This window comes from Physeter macrocephalus, chromosome 11 (assembly GCF_002837175.3).
Source record: "Physeter macrocephalus isolate SW-GA chromosome 11, ASM283717v5, whole genome shotgun sequence".
Lineage (NCBI taxonomy): Eukaryota > Metazoa > Chordata > Mammalia > Artiodactyla > Physeteridae > Physeter > Physeter macrocephalus.
Window position 1 is genome coordinate 928,799 of NC_041224.1, and position 15,484 is coordinate 944,282.

The following is a 15,484-nucleotide window of genomic DNA, read 5'->3' on the forward strand; positions in this document are numbered from 1 at the left end:
CGTGGGTTTATCTCTGGGCTTTCTGTCCTGTTCCATTGATCGGTATTTCTGTTTTTGTGTCAGTACCTTACTCTCTTGATTACTGTAGCATCGTAGTATAGTCTGAATTCTGGGAGCCTGATTCCTCCAGCTCCATTTTTCTTTCTCAAGATTGAAAAACAATTTTTTTTTTTTTTTTTTTTTTTTTTTTTGTGGTATGCGGGCCTCCCTCTGTTGTGGCCTCTCCCGTTGCGGAGCACAGGCTCCGGACGCGCAGGCTCAGTGGCCACGGCTCACGGGCCCAGCCGCTCCGCGGCATGTGGGATCCTCCCAGACCGGGGCGCGAACCCGGTTCCCCTGCATCGGCAGGCGGACGCGCAACCACTGCGCCACCAGGGAAGCCCTGAAAAACAATTTTTAAATTGCAGGGTATTTTAATATTTTATAAACTCAGAGTAAAACTCTTTTAAAACTCAGAGCTGGAACCTAAAAAGAGATATATGAAGATAGTTATACATGTTTTTCTTTTTTTAACTTAAAAATAATTTCTTTCAAGTTTTGCTAGGTTTAAAGTTTTGATCAATTTTACAAAAGGTAAACTGAAAGGATTTACAAACAATATTTTGGTTAGATAAAACATATAAATTTTGCATGCAAGAGATTCCATCATCTTAACTACAGATAACATCGTTCTGCCCATTTGGAACATATCAACTTCCAAAAATGTTATATACTTGGTTTTCGGTTTTCTTAAAAGACATTCTCTTAGAGAATAGGCTGAGGTTAAATGTTAGAGAAGTACATTGACTTGCCCCAAATCACAGTTGGGTAGTGGCTTAGATAAGATGAAAATAAAGATTTCTAACCACTGGTTTAATATAGTCTTCCTATTTTACCAGTCCACTACCTTCTTTTATCATGCTCTTGAATATTTTAGAGCTTTATGCTATTTTCACAGGGGTTTGTGGTTTCAGTTTTGGATGGACAAAGTGAAGGATGATTGCTATCTAGTGTCAAAATGATAACCCCCACTGATTCATTCATTCATTCATTCATTCATTATTCAATAAATGTTCAATAGCTTCTGTTATATTAGGCCCTGTTCTAGGTTCTAGGGATACAGCAATGAGCAAATTGGGCAGTTATTCTCATTGTTGTGGAGAATTTTAGTGGAAAAAAATGAAAAACTAAACAAGTAAAATCTATAGTACTTCAGGTGATGATAAGTGCTGTGGAGAAAAGTGAAGCAGTGCAGGCAAATACGCAGTGCAGGAGTTGGGGTGAATGTTGAGTATTTGATGATTCCATTTAAAATATTATGCTCAGAAAAGGCATTACCAAGAAAGTGACGTTTGAAGAAAGACCTGAAGGAAATGAGAGAGTCATAAATACAAAGGGCTTGATTAGCTCCGTTTTCTCCTCAACCTAGAATCATGTGTTTCTGTTCCAGTGGTAGCTAATGCAAGATCTGTAACCCTAAATATCCACTCTTGTTCTAACCCCATTCAGGGCCCAGGGAAATGCTTTCCCAAACCTCTTATTCTATGACCTTTGAAACAAAAGGCACCTGCAGCCATGAAGGTGTGTGGGGTTGTGGGACTGTCACCCATGGAGATGGACACTGCCTCAGAGGATCAGAGTGGTGCAGTGCTCAGGTAAGATAAAGACAAATTAGTTAGCATGTCAAATCTTCTTCTTAACATCCTTCCCAGTGGTATGGAGCATCCATTTGCTTGCTTTTCTTTCTGTTTCAATTTGTGGGGTTGAAGGCCCTCAGCAATCAATATAGTACTGGTAATAATTTGCATGGCTCTCCAATATGGTAGCCTTAGCTCCCTGTGGCTTTTGAGACACCTGAAATGTAGCTACCCCAACTGAGAAGTGCTATAAGTGTAACATACACACCAAACTTTGAACACTCAGTATGAAAAAAAGAATGTAAAAGACTTCATTAATTATTGTTATATTGATAATATGTTGGAATAGTATTTTAATATGTTGGGTTAAATAAAATATATTATTAACATTAATGTTAATGATTTTAAATGTTTTCTTTTTAATTTTTCTAATGTAGAAAAACTTTTAATGTATAAAATTATAAGTTATGCATGTGGCTTGTACTGTATTTCTATTGGACAGTGTGATCTAGACATTATAAAGTGTGATACTGACTCTTTGCATTAACAGTTAAATGGACATTCAATGCTAGAATCGTGAATAATTGTTTTCTAGTTGAGACATAAATGACATAACATTATATTAGTTTCAGGTGTACAATGTAATGGCTTGATATTTGTATATATTGCGAATGGTCATTACCAGTGAGCAGTTAACACACATCACCACACGTAGGTACAAAATTTTTTTCTTGCAGTGAGAACTTTTGAGATCTACTCTTAGCAATTTTCAAATATACAATAGAGTATTATTAACTACAGTCAACATGATGTGATTTACATCCCCAGGACTTATTTATTTTATAACAACTAGAAGTTTATACCTTTTGACCACCTTCACCCATTTTGTCCACCCCCAAACCCCTGCCCTGGCAACTACAAATCTGTTCTCTGTATCTATGAGTTCCATGTTTTGGCTTTTTTGTTGTTTCTTTTTTAGATTTCACGTACAAGTGAGATCTTAGGTATTTGTCTTTCTCCTTCTGACTTATTTCACTTAGCATAATGCCCTCAAGGTCCATGGGTGGATAGTTTTATTTTTATGAAAATGTCTAATAAGATTTAATTAAATTTTCAAAAGATGAATTTAAAAATTCAACTTTATTTAAATAATTTTGATTAAAAACTTTCATATGCATTAATTAGAATTTATATTTTGACTTTTAATTTTAATATATCATTTGAATATTTTAGAAAAAATAACTTGGAGGAATACATGTAAAACAATTTAATTTTATATTTATTTTAATTTTTGCTAAAAGTATATTCAAATTTTGTACTCCTTGAACATAGTTACAATTAATTTTTAATCCTTTAGCTCTTTACCGTCAGTAGAGCACAAATTATGTAAAAATCTTAATTAGAGCATTATAATGTGTGGTCTTTTTCTAATGAAAATAAGAAAAATTCATGGAATAGATCAGCTTATAAATAATTTATAAATTATATACCTTTATCTTATTATTCATCTAAACATCTCTGGCCCATTAACAAAAATCCCTAAAACGTAGAGTAATAATTAAATTCAAATGTCTAATATTTTGCCAACTATAAGTAACAAACACCACAGCTTTAAACATGTATTTTACTTTTGTTATTACGGATGCATTGCTCTTTGCTGTTGCAGTAAGAGGAGAGAATACATTTCCTTTACAGCTTGTTAAGCTGACCTGTAACATTTAGATGTTTAGATGTATGATATGTGGGCCTCAGTTTGTACTCTTGCTTCAGACCTTTTCTGATCACAAAGGGGACCCAGGGTAACCAGAAAGTTCTAGATGAATCCAGGTGTTCTCCTTGAAACTGCATCACGTGTGGAGGTTCCGTGGTTTCTGGGCATCCTTCAGAACTGACAACATTTCGATGGCCCTCTCAGGTCTGTGTGACCCAAATAAAGTCTGTAGTCTAACTATCTGCACGTTTATTCCTGGGCCTGGATGGAAAGGAATGGATCTAGGAAACAGGCAGGGACGAGAATGAACCTGACGATGCCCTTGCATAGGTGTCTTCCTACTTCTGCCCTTTCAAGAGTAACTGAAATAGCCTGTTTGAAACTGGCAGAGTCAGGTTGAAAGCAAACTCAAAGCTTCTGCAGTAGGTGCAATCAAACAGCTGTGAGGCCACCGGTTGGTAGAAAATGGGTCAAAGGGTGGAGTAGGTGGAAGTGATGGTACAGAGGGTTTAGCCATCTGCCAGCTGAACTGTGACTGAGGAGTGAGGCTCTTGGTGAACCCAAAGGAAAGCTGTGGGCCTCATTGTTTAGACTGAGTCCCGTGTTATGTTAACGGTACACACAAAGGGACAACCACAGACTGTATCGATCCACTAGGGATAAGTGATTTACCTATGCAGGGACAAGCGTTACTCTGGAAATTCATGGCTGTTTTCAGTGACAGAAACTGTAGAAGTCTGAATGATCATTCCATCAGAAATAAAAAAATAGACTGGGAAGCAAAAACCCGGACTTCTAGTCCTCGTTTTGTTATTTCCCAGATTATAACCCAGGGCAAGTCACCAAACTTGGTCTAGGCTTCAATCCCCTGCCTGCAAAATGAAGAAGAAAAAAAAAAATTGTGCTGCCTATTTCTTAAGCTGACATGAGGATTAGATGAGACCATGTAAGTGAAAGCACTTGGAAACTTGTGACGTCATTTACAAATATAAAATATGATCATTTTTTTGTTTCACTCGATATTTCCTTCAGGAAGTTAGGCCTGATTGCTATTATTACTAGTATTACATATTGGTATAGGTTTATTTGATGTGATTATATAGTAAGATATGTTTCTTTCCCAAATGACTATATTTCAGAATTCGAAATTACCATCTATTAAATATCCAAACTTCGTTAAAGTACTATTCCAGAGAAACTTACTTTCATCAATGTCACTCACTAATATAAGAGTATTATGTTATATTTTTCCCTTGAATTCCCATTTCTCTTTCCCTCTCCTTCCACTTTTTAAAATTGGATGATGTATTTCCTGTAAGATATTTATGTTGTCAAAATTAACATTACCATTTTACCAACGCCTGCTTTGCTTCGTCTTGTCTCCCTTTCCCGCGCTCATCTACGGAGTTGATGGGGAAGGCGCCTCTTAGTATTCTCATCCTGACTCTTTTTCAAGGAAGGGACCCTTGTTGCTCCCTTCTTCGGCCCTGAGGCATCTGTGGCAGGACTAGTCGGGCCACTGGACACTCCCTTGTGCAACCTTGTCCTATCAGGTAGAGCAGGGAGTGAGCCTCTGACAGGTGCTGCTGTCACCATCCTGGATGACCATGGCACAAGTGGCACTTTAATCAGACCAGTGTGCCCACGTGGTTGTGTAAGAGGCCGTGGGCGGGTGACTTTGTCCTCGCCCAGATGAACACCTTGCCACCTCTGGGTGCTCAGAGTGAGTCCAATCCTTAAGAAGCTTTGAAAGAAAAAACAACAATATGAAAACGTTAGGACATTGCTACTAACTAAAAGATACGCATTTAAATGTGAAAGAAGAACTATATTAGAAATATATATTAGAAGAAATCATATTAGAATAAGGATTTGAATATTCTAAAATATTAGAATAATATGTTTTATTAGAATAAAATAAAGTATTAAATTTTTTTCTTTACTAACTGACGAAAGGTCTTGAGCAACTTTATGTATTCAGATAAGTTAGTTCAGGCCCTTCACAGGGGATACGATTAGAAGATAATTTTAAATAGAATAAATAAATAAATTGGAAAAGACTTTAACCATTTCAGGACTTCCCTGGTGGCGCGGTGGTGAAGAATCCACCTGCCAATGCAGGGGACCCGGGTTCGAGCCCTGGTCCGGGAAGATCCCGCATGCCGCGGAGCAACTAAGCCCGTGCGCCACAACTACTGAGCCTGCGCTCTAGAGCCTGAGAACCACAACTACTGGGCCCGTTTGCTGCAACTTCTGAAGCCCGCACACCTCGAGCCCGTGCTCCACAACAAGAGAAGCCACCACAATGAGAAGCCCACGCACCACAACAAAGAGTAGCCCCCGCTCGCCGCAACTATAGAAAGCCCGCGCGCAGCAACGAAGACCCAACGCAGCCAAAAAATAAAATAAAACACTTTAACCATTTCATGCCTTATAATTAATCTGCAGAAATTATTTTAGGATTTCAGAATACTGCTTATTTTTTTGTGTTGAATTTTGTGTTTATTCTTATTTTTGTTTAGGATATATATTTTGCATACTTATATGGGAGAAAGGAAAGTATTCATGTTTAGTGCTGTTTTGTTTTCATTTTTGATAATTTTTTTAATTTTTAAAAAATTTTTATTTTATATTAGAGTATAGTTGATTTACAATGTTGTGTTAGTTTTAGGTGTACCACAAAGCGATACAGAATAGTGCTTATTATGTTGATTATCACGGCACTGTGCTGCAAACTTAATTGTATGTGTTTTCGTTGTTATAAATGTTCTCTAGGAATTCATGTTGTTGACTTTTTTGGAATTATTCATTCTAAATAGGTGACCAGTCCCTTAGCATTTCCTTGCTTCAGAAGCAAGAGGTGGCACGACCCGGAGAGGAGGCGGCGTCTTTCTGAGGGCACTTAGAAGACTGTACCTTCCGCATAGATACTATCACCCCTGCTGACGATTCCAGGGCCCTTAACATGGACCAAAGCAGCAGATCCTCTGGAAATGTCCTGGCACTTCAACGGTAACCACTGCGAGCAATTGATTGATGAGCAGTGCCCTCCAGAGAGTTAGTGATACTCAGGGCACAAGGTATAGATAGCCTTGTGTGGGTGGAGCCCCAACTATTACTAAATTTCTTCCCAGCCTGTAATAGAGGGGCATGGAGTTGGATTTCAAGTGATTTAGAGATTATAAACAAATATGATAATTCTCAACTTTTGAGCTCGCGACCTGGGCTTCTGCTAGTCCTTTGTTATGGCTTTTAACATACACATTCACGGGCTTCCCTGGTGGCGCAGTGGTTGAGAGTCCGCCTGCAGATGCACGGGGCGCGGGTTCGCGCCCCAGTCCGGGAGGATCCCACATGCCGCGGAGCGGCTGGGCCCGTGAGCCATGGCCGCTGAGCCTGCGCGTCCGGAGCCTGTGCAAAAAAGAAATGCCAAAGGGAATAGCTCAGGACCCGAGGACCAGCATTACGCAGCTAAGGGTGATAAGACCTGAAATCTGAATCACTTTCAGGTGACCCTGAACGCACCTACCTGCTGAAGAGTTCCCTTCAGAGCTAGACGCAGGCTCACGTACCCACGGATGGAAGATGCTGCTGGAAGATGTTGCTATAGAGAACTACTATCTGGTCAGAATGGTTTAGCCTCTTTGGTTTGTTTTGGTTTAAAATAAATTTATTTATTTATTTATTTATTTTTGGCTGCATTGGGTCTTCGTTGCTGCACGCGGGCTTTCTCTAGTTGCAGAGATCAGGGGCTACTCTTCGTTGTGGTGCGTGGGCTTCTCCTTGCGGTGGCTTCTCTTGTTGGGGAGCATGGGCTCTAGGTGTGCACGCTTCAGTAGTTGAGGTGCACAGGCTCAGTAGTTGTGGCACACGGGCTTAGTTGCTCTGCAACATGTGGGATCTTCCCTGACCAGGCCTCGAACCCGTGTCCCCTGCATTGGCAGGCGGATTCTCAACCACTGCACCACCAGGGAAGCCCCGCCTCTTTGGATTTTCATGGTGCCCCTGGACTTGTTGTTTTGCTTTCATTTTGATTCAGCACATATTCTTTATTACATCTTCGGCATGTGAAAATATAGTAGTGAGCAAGACATATTTTGGTCCAATTCTTAAAGACCACATAGCCTGGTGAGCGAGTCGCATGAACAGATTTATTCATTTGTTCATTCAGATTTTTTGGTTTTTTTTTGCAGTACACGGGCCTCTCACTGTTGTGGCCTCTCCCGTTGCGGAGCACAGGCCCCGGACGCACAGGCTCAGCGGCCACGGCCCACGGGCCCAGCCGCTCCGTGGCATGCGGGATCCTCCCGGACCGGGGCACGAACCTGTGTCCCCTGCATCGGCAGGTGGACTCTCAACCACTGCGCCACCAGGGAAGCCCCAGAGGAAGCTTTTATTATCTTTGAGAATACATACATCACAAGAAACAGAATGCTGGTAGAAAAGAGGACATTACAGGTGTTTCTGGTGAGATCTTAGACAGAAATGAGGAACATGTTTATTGGAAACTGGAGGAAAGATGATCCTTGTTATAAAATGAGAAGGAACTTGGCCGAACTGTGTTCTAGTGTCTTGTGAAAGGTAGAACTTGCAAGGGACGACCTTGGATACCTAGCAGAGGAGGTTTCTAAGCAAGTTTTGAAGGTGAAGGTGCAGCCTGCTTTCTCCTTGTTGCTTATAGTAAAATGCAAGAGGAGAGAGATAAATTGAGGGAAGTGTTAGCAAAAAAGTAATCAGAACTTGAAGATTTGGGAAATTCTCAGCCGATCCATACTGCACAAAATGAGAAAGTATATCCGGAGAGAACACCATGCTTGTAGCTGGACAATCATTTCAAATAAAGATTACCCACAGATTTAATCAGCCGTCTCAGTTGAAGCTAGGAATAAGGACGAGATTATACCTGCAGAAACACTGCCAGCTGAGGCAGAGACAGAGAAAACGGGATAGAATGAAGGAAGACTGTCAGACTTCCAGGATTCCACGGGACAAAAAATAGAGCTTTTCAGTTATGAACATGTGTTATCCTTCAAGAAAAGAGAAAAATGATCCATTCAGAGATTATCAGTCTGCCACTCCCACCACAAGCCTAGTGGGCAAGGCTTTATCCCCTCCATCAAACGCCAAATCATCATATCAAATGCTGGCATCTTGATCTTGAATTTCCAGCCTCCAGAAGCATGAGAAAATAAGTTTCTCTTGTTTAAACTACCCAGTATTTTGTTACAGCAGCCCAAGCTGACTAATACACATCTCTACCCTCTTCTTTTCATATGTTTATTTGGTTCATCTGAAATTTTGATCACTTTAGGTAAACCAAGAAGGGATATCATCTTAGCTCTTAACAGAGTAAATCATAGGAGAGCATCTTTCACCTTTATTTTCCTTTCTCTTTTCTTGATTTACTTTCTCTTCTCCTTTCCAGATCAGTGACCTGAGGTCACAGTGAATGATGGTGGTGCTGGGTAGTTAGATTACTTATTCCAATGGTGAGGCAAGTTATTCCAATTAAATTCCATTTCTCCATTCTGAAGTTTTAGCAGACACATTTTAGTTCCTAGTGACTCTGAACTATCTAAGCCTGTTTTAATAGGTATTGTATTCAATCCATTGCTATGATATGTGTCAGAAACGACCCTTGACCATCAGAGAGAAACAGCGCCTATTTTCACAGCTGTCCAAATATTTACTTGGGATGTAGAATCTGGGGCTGGCCTTGAAAATATTTGATCTAGGCTTCCAGCAGATATACTCACTTTTAATAAGTTTCTACTCTGGATCCATGTCTGAGGACACTTTCAAAACATATCTTAGATCAGAGACAGACCTAGATGATCAGAGATCTCCAATGATCAAAAACGCTTAAGTCTGTTTTTATAGATCTCTACCAAGTTAGATCTTTCTGGTTCTGTATTTAGCAGTGTTGCCATGTTATATCATTTTACATTTTTTTTTTTTTTTTTTTGTGTGTGTGTGTGTGTGTGTGTGTGTGTGGTATACGGGCCTCCCTCTGCTGCGGCCTCTCCCGTTGCGGAGCACAGGCTCCGGCCGCGCAGGCTCAGCGGGCATGGCTCACGGGCCCAGCCGCTCCGCGGCATGTGGGATCCTCCCGGACCGGAGCGCGAACCCGGTTCCCCTGCATCGGCAGGCGGACGCGCAACCACTGCACCACCAGGGAAGCCCCATTTTACATTTTTAACTTTTATTTTATTTTATTTTTGTGGTACGCGGGCCTCTCACTGTTGTGGCCTCTCCCGTTGCGGAGCACAGGCTCCGGACGCGCAGGCTCAGCGGCCATGGCTCACGGGCCTATCCGCTCCGCCGCATGTGGGATCTTCCCGGGGCACGAACCCGTGTCCCCTGCATCGGCAGGTGGACTCACAACCACTGCGCCACCAGGGAAGCCCCATTTTAAACTTTTATCCTACTTGTGTCTTCATATTTAAAGTGGGTTTATTATAGGCAGCAGATAGTTGCGATTTGCTTCTTTATTCAATAAAATCTCTACCCTTTTCAGTGGGTGTTTTGATCATGTACACTTAATGTGATTATTGATATAGTGGATTTAATTCTACTATTTTCTTTTTTTAAATATAAATTTATTTGTTTTATTTATTTATTTTTGGCTGCATTGGATCTTCGTTGCTGCGCGCTGGCCCTCTCCAGTTGCGGCGAGCAGGGGCTACTCCTCACTGTGGTGTGCCGGCTTTCTCTAGTTGCAGCGGCTTCTCTTGTTGCGGAGCATGGGCTCCAGGCACACAGGCTTTAGTAGTTGTGGCCTGTGGGCTCTAGAGAGCAGGCTCAGCAGTCGTGGCTCACGAGCTCTAGAGCGCAGGCTCAGTAGCTGTGGCACACGGGCCCAGTTGCTCTGCTGCATGTGGAATCCTTCCGGACCAGGGCTCGAAACCGTGCCCCCCCTCACATTGGCACGGGGATTCCTAACCACTGCACCACCAGGAAGCCCTGTTTTCTCTTTTTTGGATCTATTTTTTCTTTCCTGATTTTCTGCTTCATGTTTGATTAATTGAATATTTTCATTTTCCCTCTTTTGTTCACTGATTAGCCATAACTTTTTGTTTTTATTGGTTTGGTTGTTAGTTTTGCTTGGTTTTCAGCTTTTTACTGATTTTAGAGGGGTTTCTTTCCTTCTTTATTTTTTTTTTTTACTGCTTTAGAGTTTCTAGCAACACTATCTGATAGATAGTGAGCCACATATATAATTTAAAAGTTTTCTAATAGCCATATTAAACAAAGTTAGAAGGAACAGATGAAATTAATTTTAATACTTTTAAAATTTAATACAATATACCCAAATTATCATTTCAACCTATAACAGTATTAAAATATTAATGATACGTTTTATATTATTTTCCCCACTATGTCTGAAATCTGATGTGCATTTTACACTTGTAGGATATTTCCTTTCAGATTAGTCGCATTGCAAATGCTCAGGAGCCTCTCGTGGCTAATGGCTACAGTAGCAGACAGCGGAGGTTTATAGAACGCATCTTTAACTTGTCACAAGCGATATTATACCACTTGACAGAAAGTAGAAAAACCTTAAACGAAAAACCTTCCCTCCTCCTTGCCTTAGTCCTGCTAGTGTCATACGTTTTACTTTTGTATAAACCTAACAACAGATTGTTCTCATTTTTTGCTTTATTATATTTTTAAAAGATTTTTAAAATAAGAAAAATGTCTTTTATATGTACTTATATTTACCATCTTCAGTGTTTTTTGTTCTTTTATGTAGATCCAGAGTTTTTTCAGCCTGAAGGACTTCTTTTAATATTTCTTGTAGTATTACAATTTTACTTGTGATTAATTCTTTCATCTTTTGGCTGTCTGAAAACATCTTTATTTTTCCTTCATAGTGAAAAATATATTCCGAGCATATATAACTGTGGGTTGATCATCTTTTCCCTCTTTAGTACAGGCATACCTCATTTTCTTGTGCTTTGCAGATATTGCATTTTTTTGTTTTTTGTTTTTTTACAAATTAAAGGCAGGTGGCAACCCTGCTTCTAAAAAGTCTATTGACACTATTACTCCAAAAGAATTTGCTGGCTTCACCTCTCTGTGTCACATTTTGGTAGTTCTCGCAATATTTTAAAAATTTCTCATTATTATTCGTTACGGTGATCTGTGATCAGTGATCTTTGATGTTACTGTTGTACTAGTTTGGGGGGCTGCCACCAACCACACCCATACAAGATAGCAAATTTAATTGATAAATGTGTGTGTTCTGACTGCTCCCTCAACCAGCAATTCCCCCATCTCTCTCCCGCTCCTCCTCGGACCTCCCTATTCCCTGAGGCACAACCACATTGATATTAGGGCAATTAGTAATTCTACAATGGCCTCTGAGTGTTCAAGTGAAAGGAAAAATTGGTTGTCTCTCACTTTAAATCAGAAGTGAGAAATGGTTAAACTTAGTGCGGCGGGCACGTCAAAAGCAGAGATAGGCCAAAAGCTAGGCCTCTGGCACCAAAGAGTTAGCCAAGTTGTGAATGCAAAGGAAAAGTTCTTTTTTTTAAAAAAAAAAATTTATTTATTTAATTTATTTATCTCTGGCTGTGTTTGGTCTTCGTTGCTGTGGGCGGCTTTCTCTAGTTGTGGCGAGAGGGGGCTACTCGTTGAGGTGCGCGGGCTTCTCATTGCGGTGGCTTCTCTCGTTGTGGAGCACGGGCTGTAGGCGCGTGGGCTTCAGTAGTTGTGGCACATGGGCTCAGTAGTTGTGGCTCGTGGGCTTAGCTGCTCCGCGGCCTGTGGGATCTTCCCGGACCAGGGCTTGAACCTGTGTCCCCTACATCGGCAGGCAGATTCTTAACCACCGCGCCACCAGGGAAGTCCAGGAAAAGTTCTTGAAGGAAATTAAATGTGCTGCCCTAGTGAACACATGAATGAAAGAAAGCAAAACTGTCTTATTGCCAATACAGAGAAAGTTTTAGTGGTCTGGAAAGAAGATCAAACCAGCCACAACATACCCTTAAGCCAAAGCCGAGTCCAGAGCAAGGCCCTAATCATTTCAATTCTGTGAAGGCTGAGAGAAGTGAGGAAGCTGCAGAACAAAAATTTGAAGCTAGCAGAGGTCTGGTTCATAAGATTTAAGAAAAGAAGCTGTCTCCATAATATCAAAGAGAAGCAGCGAGTGCTGATGTAGAACCTGCAGCAAGTTATCCAGAAGATCTAGCTAAGATAATGAATAGAGGCGGCTACATTAGACAACAGATATTCAATGTAAATGAAAGTGTTCTATTGGAAGGAGATGCTATTTAGGACTTTTATAGCTAGAGAGGAAAAGTCAATGTCTGGCTTCAAAGCTTCAGACCACAGGCTGACTCTCTTGTTAGGGGCTGATGAAGTTTGTGACTTTAAGTTGAAGCCAATGCTCACTTACCATTCTGAAAATCCTAGGGCCCTTAAGAATCATGTTAAATCCACTCTGCCCCTGCTCTATATATTGACCAGCAAAGTCTGGATGACAGTACATCTGTTTACAGCATGATTTACTGAATATCTTAAAGCCACTGTTAAGCTCTACTGCTCAGAAAAAAAGTTTCCTTTCAAAATATTACTGCCCATTGACAATGCACCTGGTCACCCAAGAGCTCTGATGGAGATGTTCAATGAGATCAATGTTGTTTTCATGCCTGCTGACACAACATCCATTCTGCAGCCCATGGATCAAGGAGTCATTTCGATGTTCAAGTCTTATTATTTAAGAAATACGTTACATAAGGTTATAGTTGCCATAGATAGTGATTCCTCTGATGGATCTGGGAAAAGTAAATTGAAAACGTTTTGGAAAGGATTCATGATTCTAGATTTCATAAAGAACATTGATGATTCTGGGGAAGAGGTCAAAATATCAGCACTAACAGGAATTTGGAAGTTGGTTCCAACCCTCATGGATGACTTTGAGAGATTCAAGACTTCAGTGGAAGAAGTAACTGCAGATGTGGTAGAAATAGTAAGAGAACTAGAATTAGAAGTGGAGCATGAAGATGTGGCAGAATTACTGCAACTTCATGACAAAACTTGAATGGATGAAGACTTGCTTCTTATGGGTGAGCAAAGAAAGTGGTTTCTTGAGATGGAATCTACTTCTGGTGAAGACGCTGTGAAGATTGTTGAAATGACAACAGAGTATTTAGGATATTACATACGCTTATTTGAAACAGCAGCTGCAGGGCTTGAGAAGATACTTCAATTTTGAAAGAAGTTCTACGTGGGCAAAATACTGTCAAACAGCAATGCATGCAGAGAATGCAGAGAACAGAGAAACATTCGGGAAAGGAAGAGTCAATTGATGTAGCAAACTTGCTTGCCTTATTTTAAGAAATTTCCATAGTCATACCAGTCTTCAGCAAGCTGAAGCACCTGCTCAGTCAGCAGTTATCAACATAGAAGTAAGACCCTCCACCAGCAAAAAGATTACAATTTGCTGAAGTATCAGATGATTGTTAGCATTTTTTACCAATAAAGTATTTTTAATTAAGGGATGTACATTGTTTAGACCTAATGCTATTCCACATTTAATATTATGTATAATATATAATATTATATATTATATATAATATAACATATATTATATATAATATATAATATTATATATATTATTATATATAATATATAATAATATATATAATATTTAATATTAAGATTAAGATTATAATCTAGTGTAAACATATATGTGTTTTATATGCACTGGGAACCAAAAAAATTATGTGACTTGCTTTATTGCAGTGGTGTGGAACCAAATCGGCAATATCTCTCAGGTATGCCTGATCTTAAAGATATTGCCCCAGTGTCTCTGGGCTTATGTTATTTCTGATAAGAAGTCTTCTGTTAGCCTTATGATGCTTCCTCTTTATGTAATTTGTCTTTCTAATCTGGTTGCTTTTTAAGACTTTATCACTAGTTTTTTTTTTTTTTAACATCTTTGTTGGAGTATAATTGCTTTACAATGGTGTGTTAGTTTCTGCTTTATAACAGAGTGAATCAGCTATACATATACATATACAATGGTGTGTTAGTTTCTGCTTTATAACAAAGTGAATCAGTTATACATATACATTTATCCCCATATCTCTTCCCTCTTGCGTCTCTCTCCCTCCCACCCTCCCAATCCCACCCCTCTAGCTGGTCACAAAGCACCGAGCTGATCTCCCTGTGCTCTGTGGCTGCTTCCCGTATTTGTTTTTCTCTTTCTGACTTACTTCACTCTGTATGACAGACTCTAGGTCCATCCATCTCACTACTAATAACTCAATTTCGTTTCTTTTTATGGCTGAGTGATATTCCATTGTATAGATGTATCACCAGTTTTTTGCAATTTAATTATGTGCCTACGTGTAATTTTTGTAAAGTTTCTTGTGCTTGGGGTTCGTTGAGCTTCTTCAGTCTGTTGGTTTATAGCATTTACCATATTTGGACAATTTTTGGCCATATTTCCTTCAAATACATTCTTTAGTTCTCCTACCTTTCCTTTGAAAATTCCAAATTTTAAGAAATTTTTATTTTGGAGTAATTTTTGATTACACAAGTGCTGCAGAAGTGCAGGGAGTTGATGTGCACTCTTCTCACAACTTTGCTGTCATTAAGATCATATGTACTGTGGTACCTTTGTCAAAATTAAGAAACTAATGCTGGTACATCACTATTAACTACACCTCAATTACTCATTACTTGGATTTCATCAGTTTTTCCATTAATGTCCACTTTTTGTTCCAGGATCCAATCCACGATACCACCTTGCTTTAATTTGTCCAGTCTTAGTCCCCTCTGGTCTGTGACTGGGGGTATTAATGTTAATAATATATTTTAACACAATATATCAAAACATCATTTAAAACTGATCAATATTTTTAAAATTATCAATAATATAGTTTACATCATTTTTTCATACTAAATCTTCAAAATCTAGTGTGTATACTTACAACACCATTTAAACTCACTTTTTGTGGTATGCGGGCCTCCCTCTGCTGTGGCCTCTCCCGTTGCGGAGCACAGGCTCCGGACGCGCAGGCTCAGCGGCCATGGCTCACGGGCCCAGCCGCTCCGCGGCACGTGGGATCCTCCCGGACCGGGGCGCGAACCCGGTTCCCCTGCATCGGCGGGCGGACGCGCAACCACTGCGCCACCAGGGAAGCCC

General features: G+C 40.0%; 1 protein-coding gene across 6 annotated transcripts in view; it reads left to right on the forward strand.

Moving 5' to 3' along the window:
- The window catches only part of TTK (TTK protein kinase), a 92,513-nt gene that overhangs the window by 24,860 nt on the left and 52,169 nt on the right, over nucleotides 1-15,484 (forward strand). For 2 of the 6 annotated variants that reach the window (XM_055087675.1, XM_024133052.3), the window contains exon 1: nucleotides 1,351-1,634. The gene's annotated coding sequence lies outside the window, so the exon portion shown is untranslated. Of the gene's footprint in view, nucleotides 1-1,349; nucleotides 1,635-15,484 lie in introns of those variants that run through there. The other 4 variants (XR_008618444.1, XM_055087677.1, XM_055087674.1 and 1 more) reach the window with 3 other exon arrangements.